Source organism: Boleophthalmus pectinirostris, unplaced genomic scaffold (genome assembly GCF_026225935.1).
Source record: "Boleophthalmus pectinirostris isolate CB_2022bp ecotype Guang Dong unplaced genomic scaffold, ASM2622593v1 HiC_scaffold_6, whole genome shotgun sequence".
Classification (NCBI taxonomy): domain Eukaryota; kingdom Metazoa; phylum Chordata; class Actinopteri; order Gobiiformes; family Gobiidae; genus Boleophthalmus; species Boleophthalmus pectinirostris.
Genome location: NW_026571447.1, coordinates 18,354,789 through 18,372,753, shown reverse-complemented (window position 1 = coordinate 18,372,753; position 17,965 = coordinate 18,354,789). Strand labels below are relative to the sequence as shown.

Here is a 17,965-nt window from a genome sequence, read left to right as displayed (position 1 = left end):
TCGGAGCATCCCTAACTCAGTACGCCTAAATTTTGGTTTGGATGTCCATTCATATCTTTTATGCCTTGTGATCATTACACTGTACAGGTAATTTTTGTCCCAGCATGTACATAACTTAAAATGTATTTCAAGACATTGATAGAATGTTATTTTGGAAAACTATGCAAGTAGACTACCAATATGTCATAGTTGAGAAACTTAAGATTTGACTTTCTATTTTGATGACCTAAACATAAATTGAACATGAGGAAAAAAGATGGGAAAGTAAATTATTGTAGGCCGAGTTTATATCTATTCATCTTAGAGTCAGGATCATGTGTCTTGTATTACTTCAGCTCATAAAGACATACATATTTTTGAATATTAAAACCTGATCCGAACACAAACCAGACAGGACTGAAAGGAAAAACAAGGAATGAGTGAGAGAAAGATAAAGGTAAAAATGAAAGGGTATTTGGGGGCCGACTCCAGAAGCAGTGACTGTATCTCCAGCAGATGTGAACCAGGGGAAGCCTGCACTCTTTCACTGCTTTAATACTTTTTTCATTTTTTGTTCTGTCTACATGTTGCTGTCTGTTCAGTCTTACAATAGTCTTTTTAAAATAACTTTCAAAACTATTTAACAAGGTTTTGGATATTTCTTCTAATTATAAAAGAAGTCTTCATATGCCCTTCTCAAAAACATATTTTTGTATTTCCAGTTCATCTGTAGTGGGGCGTGTTTGTGTCTGTGTTTTGTATCCTAACCCAGAGGGCCTCTATGTCTCTGGTCCCTGCACATGTCCTAGCTGTCATGCAAAGGAGCACAGTGTAGTTTTAATGAAATGATGGATGTGTCTTTCTCTTTGGAGATGAAAGGTGAAGCAAAGGGACTGAACTATTAGCTCCCCAAAGACCAACACTGAGGCAATTGTCTGAACACTTGGCATATGCTTCAAAATGTGTGTTTATTTGCACCATGTGTATCTGTTGCCTCCATTTATCACACCCTTATATAAAGAGAAGTTCAATAAGATTAACTGGACACATTAAAACCTAATCAATCTTTCACTGTAGTTTACATGGATTTATCCGCTTCTGTCTTTTGTAAGTTTTGTAAGACTGCTGTACTTCAAAAGCAGCTGGTTTGAGCATCTGATCTTGCAGCAAATGCCACCGTGCATGTCTGTTTGCTCATACCTACTATGTGTACACACTGTGTTTGATGGAGTGGTCTTGGATTTCACATCACAGAAGTTGAATGAATCTTGGTTCTTAAGAGAAGTGAAAGAAGATTTGACCCTTTTAGTTTTGTACTAAATATCTTGAAGGCTTTGCTCCACATAGATTGAATAATATGGGCTGAGGCGGGTTTTTCTAAAATTGTCAATGAATACATTTTCTGTTGTTTGACCTGCAAACCAGATTATTAACATAGAAGTACTGTGTTCTATGTCAATTGTGTGAATTTAAATCTATTATGTTGCCCTTTGATGGAAAAAGATGACATGCCTTTCAAATAGGGCCAATGACATCTGTTTTTTGTCACAGTGTTTACCCGAAAATTAAAAAGAAATTCCAGTTTGCACTTTACACAGAGACCAAGTTAGTCATTATACACCATGGTTCATATTTTGAAGAATTCCTATATACTTAACTGATTTAAAAAATTAAAACAGTCTACAAAACTTGCAATTTAATAACCTGACCATTAAATAGACTTCTGCTTTGAAATGCTATAGTCATTATAATGTAATTGTAGAGCTGGTTGGAAATACAGTATAATGCTCTCTGTCTTTTAGTCTTTCCAGATGAAATCAGCATGACAAATATGGCTACTTAGTATATGCCATTTAAGTGAGTTAATATTTTTCTTTGATAAATCTTACTATGATTATGAGAAAAAGCTTAATGCAAAGCGTTTGGTGCTGAAATAGCCATAAAGACATCTAAAACCTTGGACTGAAAAGTGTCTTGTACATGTGTAAGATGAAGGTAGTTGTCTTTTAATCTTCAGCGGGCAGACATCCAGGCTGGCAGGCTCATTCCAGAGGGCACAGGTTAGTCCTGCATATGAGTGTAGCTGTGAGCCAAGCCCTTGTCATTCCTCTCCAACACTTACGGGACTGCTGTCTGTATCCCACTGACTGGCATGAGATCTATAAGTCACTGGTGACGTTAATCTGAGGAGAGTAGAGCCACATGGATCAGTCAGGCCCAGAACTGTTTTTGGCTCCATTGTCTGTAATGGTTACCAGTGCTCACCCAGAGACCAGTATCAGTCACGAGGAGGCTTGATCATTCTAAGGCCTGGACAGTGGCTGCTATGTGACTCTGACTATAGGGTATGGTCTTGGGTCTGTCACAGCTGATTGATGGGGAACACTAAGGGGAAGTAAAGGGGCCAGTTTTGGAGGTGGGGGGCAGAGGGCGTGTGAGGAGCTGGGCTTTGTGCTGAACTTCAGGCCGAGCAGCAGCCTGCAGGTGTTCCCCCAAAGAACCTTAAAGCAGTGTGACTGCTGCGGGTCGGGTGGGCTTCAGGATCATAGAGAGGCATAGAGTGAAGGATCGCATGTGTTTTCCCCAGGCACGCCAGCAGCTGCGAAACAATGATTTATGCTCCTCTCAGAACTCTAGCATCTCAAAATGTTACATTTAATCAAGCGCACTGAGAGCAGAGCAAATGTTAAAGATGTTCTCCATAAAGGCCTGCACTTTGGATCTCTTCACCATACCACAGGAGCTGTGGGAATATGGGAACAAAGTGATCTTTAATCTTCATTGAAACATATTGGGGGCGACTTATGAAAGCTGAACAGAATGAATCCTGAGAGAATCTCCCGGGCCTGTAACACTTAGCATATTTATTCGCTTAATTCAGACTCCCATTGTTGCTTTTGTCATTAAACAGATGGAAGGAGGAATGTTGTGAGAAGAGAATTTGCCCTCTTTTACAATTCATTGGTAGTTCTGTTTAGTCCTAGCAACAATACTCAAAAACCTAGGCTGCAATGGATTTTTTGTAAGTGATCAATTTGCCATACTAATAAGATTTCATTGTAGTGTTTTTCATTGTACTATGTCTAGATTGCTGAATAATTAGAGAGGTGTTAATTATAGTTCAAGTAATTGGCTTTAGTAGTGTTAGAGTACAACTGTCTCTTCTTTATCACCACTATCATCAAATGCGTTACAAACCTACTCAACTTATGTGCCAGAGCTCCTGAGTTCATGTGACACTTGAATATAGCTGTGTGCTGTGTGGTGTGTAGTTTGAGACAGGTGGATGTTACAGTGGAAGTCTGTAAGAGAAATGAGAGCAGGTGGAAGCGAGGCGTCACCTGACTTTGATCTCACCACTTCACACAAGAGCAGCTCAGTGCAGCAGACACATACATGCACTATAATCTAACACATACTCCTCTAGTCTTTTGTTTCTGTGAGTGGGTTCAAGTGGCTTTGTCAGTGGGGTGTGAATGTGGAGATCCATGCCATTAGGCTCTCCTCTCTTTCACATCGCTTATGTTTCATTTCTCATAAAATCAATTGCCAAATGTGTGTGAAACTCAAGTATAAATATGTGCAGTGGACATGGTAACTTAGTTAAGCATTATAGAAAGAGTGTTGTGCTTTCAACACATTGTGAATAGTGTTATTCTTGTCAAAGCTCATCTCACTGAATTTTTTTGTTTAGTCTTTTCCTCGGGCTTTGCATTTAATCAAATTGTAATTGTTTCAAATGTTTAATGTTAACCTTTTTTGCTATATTATTTAAGGCTGTCACAATAATATAGATATAATAGAACATAAAATAGATAATATCGAACAAATTTATGTTACTGACACATAAACCCAAGAGCAGATTTAAACCACAAAAACTATTAAAAATCATGAGCTGAAGTAAAAAAAAAAAGCAGATTGAAACACTTTAGTTCTTAGTTTACATAGAAGTTATTAATTTAACGTTTTTACGACTTAAATCTTATTGTATAGTCAAAAAATAACCACACATTTCCCAGTGTAGTGATAAATATTGACCCCCAAAATATTGTTCCAGGTTTCATATATTGAACAATAAGTCGATGGGGTAATTATTGTGACAGGCCTTCTATTACATCCTTAGCTCAAGTTTTTTTGTGTTTTAAAATTCATTCTGTGTGTGTGGAGATTAGATCCTCTGAGGGGAACAGGCTTTTGAGGTCACTCGGCGCCCATTACTGGAGCTGTTCATCTGTGAAGTGCCTGGCTACTTAGGCCACTCTCACAGTGCTTAAAGCCAGGCCAGAGTGTGAGGCAGGTGGTCAAGGGGCAGGACTGAACGTACAAGCAGGTCAACTGGGAAAGGAGCGCCACAAGTCTTTTCAATTTACTGTGATTTCTGAGTAATATGAAACGTGAACAGGCTACTGAGACAAAGACAACTGTGGTTTTCTTTCACATTTGAATTTTAATTTATTTGTTTGGAGGATAAGCCCCTTGAGATGTGTCACCATCTCGTTTTCAAGGGGGTCCACATGACCATACGATGTCTGTATATCAGAGAGCATTAGGAAGGGGAGAGTATTATATTGACATTACATTATATTGAAAATTTTAGAATTTAATTAACATTCTCTAGTAGTTACAGAAAGACTCTACATGAACCAAAAACCCCTGTGTGTCACAAAATTATTCAGTGATCTATTTCTATTATCAGCACTACACAACCTCTCTGTATAGAATCCTGGCAGTTGGCATATAGGCTGATAAGAGTTGGCAATTAGGTATTTGAGTGTGAAGGAGGTCATTCTGGGTCACTTCTGTTTGACTTCTAAAGCATTTGTATCAGTATAACAGGTCAGTGGGCGAGAGAAAGAGGTAATTGGTTGTTTTCAACGTGTGAAACTTAACTTATAATTGGTTCATTATTTTGGATATAATAATAATAATAATAATAATAATAATAATATAATAAATTTGTTTTATATAGCTCTGGACACTCAAAGACGCTTTACAGAGCATTATTCATTCACTCCACACACCAGTGGACTACCAATCTGCGCCATCGGCCCCTCCAAACACCATCATGACTCATGCACACACCACTTTCATACTACTCAATGTAGGTGAAGTGCCATGCCCAAGGACACAACAACAGTTTTTGTGACTGGCGCCCCACTGTGGCAACTGATTTTCCCAGCAGTCTCCCATCCAAGTACTAACCAGGGCCAGCCTTGCTTAGCTTCTGAGATCTGATGGGATCAGGCTTTGACCAGCTGTTATGGACACAAATAAGCTCACTATAGATTCTGTGATTGGTCATGTAGATATTTTTGGACCATACTGAAAATAGTTTTAATACAAAATTCTCATGTTGTTGTAGAGTAAATGAAGTGGCCTGAGAGTGTAAACAGAGGCAGAACAGCATCTAACACTGAAGTCGCGCAGTGTAGTGGGTGATTTTTTTGTCACTGGCCAGTGTTGATCCCTGGTGTTTTGTCACTCAGTCTGTTTACTCTTTCTCCTGTTGTTACTAAGTAGTAAAGTGGAGGAGGTCAATTTAGTTAACCTTATCTAATTGAATGTTGTCACTGGATCAAAGGTGGTCACATTCCTCTCTGTCAGATCGAGAACATGCAGTACAATCACAACAACCAGCCTCACTGGAACGGCAAATCTGTGGCTCCAGGTTGGAGAGCGATTGTGGCTTTTTGGCACTTCTGCTCATCAATATCAGTGTGTTTGTTCTGTTTTGTTTTTGTTTTAACTCCAAAATTGATAGAAAATGTGCAGTAGCTTTTGCTACCCTAGTTTCTGTGAGTTTGAGTCTTTACTTTTACAACTACTACAACTCCAAACTCAAATGGATGGCAGACACATTACATCTTAAATGATCTCACTTTTATTTTTAATTTATTACACATTTGTAACACACTTAAAAGACAGTGGTGCTAACCATTTGTTGACTGCTTATGCATGTCAGTGATGTTTTATTACCTTGTCATATGACACTGGCCTGGCTCATGATCTGTCCCGTGGGGAAAGAGACTCTTCTTCTTTTTGCTGACGGGGATGAAACATTCATTTGTGGTGGCTCCCAGTTGAACACTAGTTTATCAGTCGGCTGCTCGAGCTATGCTTCTGTCTTTCATCTCTTATTATTATAGCTATAAGAGGGATCACATTATTAGAGGCTGGTTACTGATTGATTCGTTGCCAATGTTGGAATCGCATACAGACTAACTTGACTTCAGAGGGTCTCCGGTGGAGCCTGGACTGGACCAGTGTCAATAGCAAAGGCCCATATCTGTCAGAGCACTGGAGTGGTCATAAGTAAACTGACTGGTGAAAATGGGAAGAGCCCATTTACTACTTCACAGCTCAGTCGACACATACCTCCACAGCTGGACTATAGGACATCCTTTCATTTTTCTCCCATTTTCCTTCTCCTCCTCCTTGTTGTTCTGCGGTGCACACTTTCCCAGGCTTCATCAATTAATCACAGAAATCTGGGTCCACACAGTAGTAGAGTAATTACTAGAAGCATATGAAATACAACTTAAAATGTAACATAAACAATGAATGAATATATCAAGCAAAATGTACTTCAAAATACAGTAATTTATTTGAACTTGCCTTGAATAAAGTTAAAAACTTTTTCATTATACTGGTGTACTTTGCTTCCATAGGAAACACTATTAATACTATGTTGCATGCTCTACATCCAGTTACTGATTCTTTATTATTCTTTTTTCTGATGTACCAAATTCACCCCATAAGCGATGATAGGGCCACTGAGTAAAACTTCTAGAGAGAAACAGCATGAACTCTGTATGAATAATGTCTGTGCAAGTGTTCTTTGATGCTGCTGTGGGGATTGTTGCTGAATGCTGTTTGCAAAGATGTAATTAATTAAGATAATTATGTTAATGATGACCAGGGGCTTTTGGTGGTGGTTTGGGCTGAGCAGTTTGTGGCAAAGTGAGAGGGTTCTCACAAGTCTCCCAGAAAAAAAAAAAAAAGTCATTAAACGAATCAGTCGGTAGGAACCAGAGCAGGAAAGGAGGGGGGGCTTCTAGTGAACCTCTGCCAGGAATGGAATGTGACACAACCTGCACTGATGTTAAACTCTCCCATATAACAGGTTTATTCCTAAGCATGACCCTCATAGTACCAGTTACAAGGTGTTGGCAATGTTCTAGCATCCTGGCCTGAGTTCAGAAACTTTTTAAATTCTAAAAAGCACAGTTTATCATTTGGGATTTGAAATGATACTTGACTGGGCAATAAATTCTGCAAGGCCTTTTATTCCCAATTATACCTTTTATTCATGTGGAAATGGTTTCAGTTACCAAATAAGTTAATCATAAAACAAATACAGGCTGGCTAGAAATCGTATTACTAATGCAGGCATATACGAGTGTTTTAATTTTGTTAGGGGTAGGGTTTCATGCATTTTGTTAAACATGACAAGAAGGATGTATTTTTTTATAATAGTGTTCATCTCTGTGTAATTCCTCAGTAATCCAGGTAGGTTCAATCAGAAAAGAAGAAAGTGAATACATTGTGCCACCCATCCAAGCAGCTTCTTCTGTTCTTAAAAAAAGTTGCCTAGTTGACTGAATTCTGAATTCAGAACACTTATTTATAAGTATTTTTCTTCTACTTTCTTAATGTTACTGTCCCATCTTATCAGTGGAGTTGGTAAAAAGTACTCGTAACATAGTGGGGTGAGCAGTTGTGTAGAGTCCAGATACTGATTTATCTTTGTAATGTTTGCCTCCTCACTGCTGTAACCCCAGTGTCATGGTGTGAAGGTGCTGTAATGGTTTAGGGAGTAGGTGCTCAAGGTCTCTGGTTCATATCAGACAGGCCACTCTGCTGCCCACTGCTGACCTGGGACTGCAGGGGTCATCCCTGATAAATCTGCATCATGTACTGCTACTAAAGCACCTCCTGTTTCTCTGAGTTTATTTTTCTTTGCTAGAGTGCTAAAACATGAGCTCCACATTTTATGACTGTCCTTTTCCTTTGCAATAGCTTCTTCCAACTTCAAACCAGTGTTTCCAACAAAGATTCCAACTTCAAACCAGTGTTGAAAATAGCTAATCTTTTTACTTTGTTACTAAACTGAAAACATACTTATAGAAAAAGGCCTCCCTGCACCCACTAGTTTATGACTGCAGATCTTAACAGCCTTGGCAGTGCTGTGAGTGGTGTTATTTATCAGTGATTTAGTGTGGCCTTGTGCACTGGAGTGGAGGATGCAGAGGAGCTGCGGGTCTGTCCTGCTGTGAAACCCAGTGCTTCGATCACTATCAGTCTCTCCTCTCTGGGGTCATCCTCTGTGCCTCCGTACCCCACTGCTCTCACCCCACTTAACCTCCGTTTACTCTCTGCCAGCTTGGTAGGAATGTTAATGGAAGCTGTGGATGGGAATAGATTGAAGGTGATTGGGAACTCCATCTACGGGAGGTGGTCTGTGACAGAGGCTCTGCTACAGGGAGAATTATGTCTCATAGGTGAGGAGAGCATGTCGCTCCCCTGGCCCCTCTGCCTCCTCTGGTAACCTGAGCCGAGCTGTTTCTGAAGGCCACGCAGGGCCATGTAACTGGTCATCTTCAGCTGCACTAAACTTTTATGAGCAGTTGTCAGTGTTTGAGTTAAACCACTCTCACTCAGCCTCTGTTTCCCCTTTACATCCTCCGCTCATGCTTTCTTTAACACAAATACACACTGTAACTTACATTTGCTGACCTATAGCTTATGGCAATCCATTTGACTAAAAAGAAAGTTGCTTATTTAACTTGTTCACCCTTTTTCATTTATGCCTTATCAGCGACATTAGCATTTTAGCTACTGATGGGATTTCTATAGAGCTGACCTAAACCACTACTTGTCATTATGTCATGGTTAATAATTATTTTGACATTAATATCTTTATGAGATCAGTGAGGGTGTGAGGATGGAAACACACCATGACCTACCCATGCACACATTATACAAATTAATAAGGAAAACATTTTACTACGAAATATGACCCTGTGTTTTGAAAGCTGTTGCTAATGTGCCCGTAATAATAGTCTGTATTAGCCTAATAAGTTGTCTTACTGCACAAGCTGTCTGGGTAGTGAAGGTGGTTTAACACTTAGCCTTGAGGCTACGTTCCACACTCCTATGAGTCCTGTCAACATCCACAGCCAAGGTGCAGAGTCCGCTCCAGGCCTGGGAACCTTGTACCACCAGCCTGGTCCCTGGTGGACTGCGCCATTAGAGCGGCCCCTGTACTGACTCTATGGCACAGATAACATGATCTAAACTAAAGTCACTTAACAAGAGGAAATATGTCCAAGTGACTCTGTAGAACAACAGCTGGAGGCTTCGATGCATGAAAAAGATACTCTCAACTGTTAGCACCATGTCACCTACAATTATACTGTGAGGCCTTGGTTTGCATGGTAAAGATGCTGTGGATATGCTGTGTTTAGGATGGTGACATGTAGGTATAATGTGGAAGTATGTCATTTAATTTGGCTGACACAATATACATAATTAGCCATCATCCATCAGTCCCTTGCTTTTCAGTGGCATATTAGCAGCAGTTTGGGAGCACTACCTTTATTTGTTTTGAGGTGTGGTTCTTGTTAGTGGCCACAATTTTTCAGGCAAGTGTTGCAAAATTCCCATGTTTGTAGTGGGATTTTAAACGCTGAAGATTGGGAAAAGAAATGCCTCAGTTTGACCAGAGTATCAGCTCACTCTGTTAAAGTGAGGCCTGGGTTTGGACAGACAGCAGATATGAGTCCAGGTGCAGGCCCTAAATCCAGTCCAATGCCTCACATTGAGATAAATGACCGCCTACATGTGTGGTGCAAGCTGTAGCTCCAATGTGCAAGACTTCATAGTATCATGCTTTTGAATAACATTGGGTTTAACAGTGGGCAACAAACTGGCAAATTAACATAACACTTTATTTTTTTTATGATTCCCTATTTGGTCTGTCACAATAACACACAACGTAGTGAAATACTGTATCTTGCTACAAAAAAATCACACTAAACTAAAATCACAATAAACAAAGTATTGAAACTACTTTATGCCACCACACAATTACCCTTTATGCATGGCAATCCCAGTTAACTTTTTTGATAACCATATCGTTCCCCCTGTTTAACAGAGCTCCCAAGATCATGTTCATCTATCAATTACTGAATAATAAGACATAAGTCATATCCTACAAAGATATAGGCCTATGATAACCAACCTAGTGTACCGTAAAGGCAATCCAACTAAAATCAACTGAAATATGAATAAACTATTAAAACATATTTTACTAGGGACCTATGGACAACTCTTTAAAGAAAAATGTTAGGTCAGCTTACTTTCTAATCTTAAAGTTATTAAATTACTATGACATATGTAATTTCTTTGTATCATCACAAAGAATAATTTTTATTTTTTTTTTGGTCTGAAAAATCACTATGTTTTTAGACAGCCCTGTTGACTAGAGTAGGTGGATGTTTTTCAGTGTAACTTTAACACTTATTGCGATACCCCCAGTCTTTGAGCTTTTTGTGCCTTTGTACATGTGAGGCCTAATGTAGCACTCTTTGGCAGACCCTGGATCATCTTGTTACTGAACTCCATAGACCTCCGCCGTTTCAGTGCCATTAAACCACACTCGCCCTTTCATCTCAATCGGCTTGGCTTCTTACTAACTCCTATATGTTCTTGTCCAGTTTGAAGGCGACGAAGCGATGTGTGACAATCCTTAGCCAGGGGCCCCTATAGTGAACTAATGCGGGTTGGCTAATCTCTAAACCCTGTGATGGCCAACACTCTCCCACCGCTTTGCCACCTCCAGCGTGTCAGCCTTCAGCATTTCAGCGCCTCTCCTGGTCCCCTCTGAGCGTTTGGGCCAGTCTGCCGGTCGCCCCGTCACTCCCAATCTGCCCACTCCGTCAGGTTCGTTTAAAGGCCCCTTTAATGCCCCTTGATTAAGGTGTCAGAGGTCGCGCTGTCGTCTCGTTCCCTAATGTGAAAGGGGGTGTAGGTAAGGAGGGGAATAAGGGTGTGATAAGAAGCAGACAGGAGGGGCTAAAGCAAAGAAACCTTATCACATGTTAGATTTATGACTCTACACAGCAATATGATTAGCAGCAATACTTGTGTTATCAGGCTCTAATAGGTATGCATATTGAATTACGAGTACTTCTACCTTTACTACAATGATATCTGGTTATACAGTTTACCTTAGATAAATGTCATTACGAGAAATCTATGGTATACTATAAACACATTTATAAATACTTGAATGTATACAGTACATAACTTAGAATCCATTCTACTAATCAAATTATTAACTTGTTAAAATTATGTTACATAAGATATTTCCTAAAGTCTTGAGCACTGATAGTGCATTGACACTGAACTTCATTTATTATTAAAAAGGAGGTTCTGGAAAACGTTGACAGGCCTGTGCTTACTGCTCATCAGAGCGCCCTCTAACCTGAGGCAGTCCGTCATTCTAGCCTCCTACAGTGACAAGCTACTCTTCTGTTCACACCTCTGTTATCAGCCTCCTCTGCTCCTCTGCTATCAGGGACTTTTACAGGAGCTTCCTCTGGAGCATAGGGAGAAACATGCATGCAGCCACACTAGAGGCTGTAAGAGAGAAGCGGCTCCAGTCATATTTACTGTGCCTGCACCTGAACAGTTATTTCACCTCCTCCTTTAAAGAAAATCAACTTCCATGATGTTCAAATATTAAGGAGATAATACTCTTGGTAAAGGTGTAAGTTTTATATTTTGAGGTATGAAGGTGACAGACTGCCCTTGTGGCAACTACTTACATTGTAATGAGTTCCTGATTTCATTGTGATATATGGTGTTATCTAATTTATCCAAGTTCCTTGTGATTAAAAGGTGATTCCCTACTATCTGTTGTGACATGCAGCAGGTCCTATGAAGTGACACAGTAGGTGGTGGGGTGAACACTGGGGCATTTAGGAGCTACTGTCCTATCTGGGGTATCTAGGGTATCAGTGCTATCAGTGATATGAGTGCAGAGGAGCACTGCCCTGATACCAGGTGTGAACAAGAGGTCAGCCATGGTAGAGGTGGGGCAGAGGCACCCAGAGCAGCAGGAGCTGGAGACGCTGCTCAGACACAGATATGTGTCACTCCACAGCAGGTACAGAGCAGGCCCACTCCAGCAGCAAAACTGTAGCACTGCAAAAATTTCACACTTTCATATTTTTGAAGAAACATAGTAGTAGAGTTAGTTAAAAAGAATAGTAGCCTCTCAAATAATTGTTTACAAAACAAAATTACAATTTTAATAATGCCATTATTTATAAACTTTTTTAAAGTATTAATTTTAATTGATCTATACTTTTAGTTTTTTTTCAGCTTTATTACTTTTTAGTTGAGTTTAACTTTTATGTTGAGAAAAGGTGTTTGCTTTCTGAATTCTGCCAAATTTGTCATGTATGTAATGCATGTAGTGTTGTAATTGAAAAAGAAACTAACATTTTAGTAAATTGAAAACATGGATCGCAAACTCTATTCACAACTGCAGTGACTCAGAAATCCTGATTATTGAAGCGGACAGGGCTTTATATGCGTGACTCCGAACTCGTCATCAACAATGTCAATTATCGAGTTTAGTGGAATTACTGTATTTTTGACCAACAATGCATTGTTCATTAACCACACGTGAAATAGTCAGGATGACACAGTCCTGGGTGGAGTAAGGATACGTGGATACGTGCTTCTCTCTAACCATGTTACACTGGCCACTGTCTTTGCGGTTTATCCTTTGCAGGCTGCTGTTGAAACTGACAGGCCAAATAATCCAACGCAGAGAGACTTTGAGGAGTTTGCTATTGAGTAAACAGGCTGAGCGTACACATCTGGCTTGGCACAGAATCAAACACACAAAATGGGAGTATCGGAGAAAAAGTGGCACAGCTGGTATGAAGCAAGACAAGTGTTTGAAGCCGACCATTTGGACAGCGAGGGGTGCATTAAACCGTCTTTGTAAGCGTTGAACTATGATGAATTATGTTTTATTTAGTGGTTAGTAACTGTTTGTGTGATACAGGCCCAGATGTTGTGATTGTCCACTGCCTGTCTGAAGATCATTAGTAGATTTGAATCTGTGTTCATGGGCCAAGGCCTTGCAACATTCTCCACAGTTTGGGGCTGTTTAGGATAGAGGGCGCCTTCCACTGGGACCTGCTCAAACTAGGTTTTTGCGTCCTTCCCAATGAGATTGAGTATTTTATGTCTCTGTAAAGTTAGTCATAAAAATATTTTGATAAACTTTTTAAAATTGGTGAACTGTGCTTATTAATGATCTCTTTAATAGTGTTCAACTCTTCAGGCAAAATGTGGAACGCATTATCCTGACATTGGCTTATAGTTGTAAGGAGAAGAAAAAGAGAACACAAACAAAACAAATAAAAAAAAAACATAAAAATAATATGCAAAAAAAAAGAAGTTTGCACTGTCTTTTCCCTTTGCTTATTTCTTCTTGGATGAGATTCACTTCAGCCACCACTTTCTTTAATGAGGAAACAGCTGACCTTTGGCAGGTCCTTGTAACATCACTGCCCCCTTGTGGCCTTTTGTCATGCTCTTTTAAAGGCCACTGGTCTGTGGTGCACATGAATTAAACAATCTTTCATCTATTTCAACAATTATTACTTACTATAATAAGAGTATCTCTATGAAAAAAAAAGGAATATTACTGTGTCAATTTAATTTGTTACAATATAAAACAAATAAACACCCAGTTGTAGTTTAGAAACCACCCTAATCATGCAAATAACCTCTTTCTACCCTCCACTGACTTTAACTCAGCCGAGTCCACCACTCCAGAGGCTGAATATGATCTACCTGTGAGTCCTCCATAAACATGTTTACCCTTGAGTCTGTTGTGGAAGTGGCTGTGCGGGCAAATGGACATTAGAGCTAATGTTATGCAAAAGATCAGGAATGTGGCCTCTGTTCTGCAAATAAATATTTGGTGATGACAGTATTGGAGATTTGTTAAACATGAGCGGGGTAATTTTCTAGTCAAATAAGCCAGTGCTGTGAGGTGACGAGGGGCACGAGGCGTTAAGTCTTTGGCAGAAGGGGCTGGTGATGGAGACAGAGTGGAGTGTATCTGCCCTGTCCAGGCTGTTTTAATCCAAATGGGACTAATTGTGTTTCTCACTTGGAACATTTGTCAGACCTGCTGCAGACAGATGCTCCGAGATAACAGAGGTGCAAGTGTGTGGGTGTCCATATAGGTGCTTGAGATTCTAAAATGTTCCAAAATGTATGGAAACTCGACATAGTCAAAATGTAAAATTTCACTTTTAACCTTCTTGAGTGAAACTGCTGGAGGGTTTTGAACTTTTGAACCTTATATCTTTGGTGATTTCAATGCTATATATTTCAGTTTCACATTAAGGAAGAGACTTTTTCTAAATAGAAATAATAAAATCAAATACTTTTGGATCATTATTTTGCTAAACAATACTTATCTCCCTTATCAGCCAGATGTGGATTTCAATTTCTTGTTGCCGATTTTAACGTCAACATATTTTACAAAAGAGAGATCCTTAATGTTATACATATATCTAAATCTGTGATCATAGTGTGGAGTTCAAAGCATTTGTAAAAAATACAGCAATATACCATTTTTATTATTGTCTGAGCAGAATGCTAGACTGGACTTTAAACTTTGACTTTTGGCATATCAGGTAAAAGTTATACTCCTTCATCCTTGTGTGTATTTCGCCATTTTCTGTTGTATCACTGATATAACGTAAGAGTTGGATTGACCCATATGTTTGAACTCGCATAGTCCCTCACAGTGTGTGACTCTTTAGAAGGCAGACATCCTGCTGTTCCTCCCCAAAAGACACAGTGACATCTGGCCTGTGCACACACTTTATGAAAAGCATAACTTTTATTTTTACGGTGGATAATTATCTTTTGCACTTGTCATTTGCAGCGTACATCAGGGTGTGATCGAATCTCAAGATGTAACCCCTCATAGGAGTGTCTTTGTTCTTAATGGCTCCAGATCTAATCAAAAGTAGTAAATGTTTTTCAGTGGGTCATTCATGGGTTAGCCATCAGACAGTGACCCTCCCTTCACTTTATAGAGGGCTGGGTGCTCAGGAAAGATGAGTCTGTACTGTCAAGGTCAGGATGCAAAAGGTATTAGGTATTCTTTGTCTTTTATAAAGTCTCATTTTAAATTCTATTAGACATGACTCCAATTGAATTTTCCTACAGGTTTTGCTGCTTTTTGAGCTATTAATTTATTCAAGTCGAAATAATTAAAATTATTAAAATAAATACACATTTACTGAGTAACATAGTCTATGAAGTCTAAGTTACTAAAAATGCTCAAAAATGTTTGCACTGAATGGAAGGAATGAAGCGTACTTGTAGGCACCTTACTCACAGCTCGTCTATATGTCCAGCCCCAGACTCTCCAGTGCCAAGCCTTACATTATAACTGGGTGTATGCAGTTGTAATAGTCTGTAATGAAGCATATTTGAAAATGTTGTGCTCATTTTACCCGAAGGCACATAAAGTAATCATGTCTGTAACACGGTCTACTCTCATGATGCTTTGGTCGATGACTCAACAGCAACTGAGCACAACTTTAGACCGTCTCAAATATATATATTTTGTTTTGAATGAATGTTCCTGCCCTGCTGCCTCATTGACTGTGTGGCAAACCACAAGTGCACTATATGTATGTATGTATGTATGTATGTATGTATAAATATAAATTATATATATATATATATATATATATATATATATATATATATATATATATATATATATATATATATATATATATATATATATATATATATATATATATATATATATATATATATAGTGTGTGTGCGTGTATTATTTTGTATTTATTTCATGCATTCACATGATGCCATCTTATTGCCAAGTTACTTATGTAAAACAAGAATAAAGAATAATGTAATTACTGTAGAAATAAGTGCTTACAGCTTGCTTCTGATATTTGAACCCATGGCAATGAAGCAAATGCTACCTGTCTCTACGAAAGACAGTTCTTTGGGCCTCTTCACTCCACTCTTTTTAGCTGCACTTAGACAGGAACAAATGATTGATTTAAAAAAAACAAAAAACAAAAACGGTTTGTTTTCTGGAAAAACAGTCTGTGCTGGCATGCTACTGACATGATGTGAGAAAAGATAATGCATTTTGGTAAAGTCCTGGAAAATGCTTTCTTCAGATCTGAATAATACATTAAAATTCAAGCTAAGTCATGAATAAATATGCTAAATGGGTAGTGCAGGCCTCTGCCTCTGTGTTGAACATCACTGACATATGGTACAGAGTGATCCATGCCCAAGTGGTGATTGAAGTGTTGCTGTTGCCCAGCGAGATACATGACATCATACAGGTCAGCTCCATGTCTTGGATACAATGAGCAGTGGAGAATGCTATTTTGCAACTCTATCTCCTATTTGATCCAACTTTGTTTCAGGGTTCTGACCTCTCAGCAATGCAAAACATGAGCCCAACACAATCCTCATAAGTTAGGTAATGCGCTGTGGACGCGTGTTGACCATCTCTTGGGCCTGGAATCAGAGATGGGTTGATTTGAGCTTTTGTCTGGTCTTTATTACTCTGGACCTGTGATGAAAAAGAGGCTACACCCAACCTCAAGCCTGAACTCCCAAATGAGCATCACCACCAAGATTATACTGCATTGACTCATAGGCCAACAGTAACCAAATCTTTGCTTTCACGTCACATTTCCCTGAGCTTCCGAAGGGGATTAACTCAAAAAGATTGTCTACTGAAATGGTATACGTTTTCCAAATTTCCTGTTTAAAAAAAGTTGTATTTCATGTTATGGAAAACTGTAGTTGTATCAGTTGAACTCTCAGCACACAGAAAAATGTAAACCGAACGAATGGTCATTTGTGTAGTGATGTGTCTTCTCTGTGGTTCTGTCCTTCTGTCTAATGGCAGTGGTAGCAAATACAGTTTCTAAAAGTGAATGAATGCGAGTTCTTTAAGCCATACACATTAGGTTTTATCTCAGCAATACCCATGTAGTTGCTACAATAGTTTCCAACCATCTGCAACCAATTACTTATAAATTATTAAATATATATTATAAAATTTGTGGAAAATAATGTATAATAGTTGTGTATATTGTGGTAAATCATAACATGTAGTAAAATTGTACTTTTTTACTATATATATATATATATATATATATATATATATATATATATATATATATATATATATATATATATATATATATATATATATATATATATATATATATATATATATATATATGTGGTTGTATGCACATATACAATAGCTTCCAAGGATAAACAATACAGATTTTTAATCGATGCCTACCCCACTTGATCCCGGTTAATCTTAAATGCAACCATGATAAATCGTAATATACAATTAATCTCATCTTTCACATGATGTAAAATAAGATTCAGGTTATTTCACTATTTTTGGCGACACTTATGGTATCTTTGTCTTCATCTGCTGAGTAAGTTATCACTTGTCCTGAATATATATGATTTTGTGCTTTGTAGCCACCACAGGATTTGTCATGGTCACAGTGTACATCAGCAAGTGACTGTGTCTGAAGCTGGAGTTCATTGGGCCCCACTTCACTTCACATTCCTCGACCTTTATTCAACTGTTGCAAAAGGCATTGGGCCTGCAGACGGCCAGTGAGTAATCGCTTGGAAAGTGCACTTGCAGAGGAGAAATACTTATGTGCCCCCAAGGATCTGCGTGGATGGATTAGTGATTGAATTGAACGAGCTGGTTTCTGACGCCTGTCTCTCTCTCTCCTCTACAGACATGCGCTTGTATATAACTTCAATGAGACTGACAAAGTATGGTTAAAGGTGCACTATGTAACTTTTCTGGTGGAGTCATCATCATACTTACCATACATGT

The 17,965-nt window shown here is 38.8% G+C and overlaps 1 protein-coding gene across 1 annotated transcript in view; it reads left to right on the top strand.

Moving 5' to 3' along the window:
• The window catches only part of LOC110171426 (intermembrane lipid transfer protein VPS13B), a 289,785-nt gene that overhangs the window by 54,986 nt on the left and 216,834 nt on the right, over positions 1-17,965 (top strand). The gene's annotated exons all lie outside the window — the stretch shown is intronic.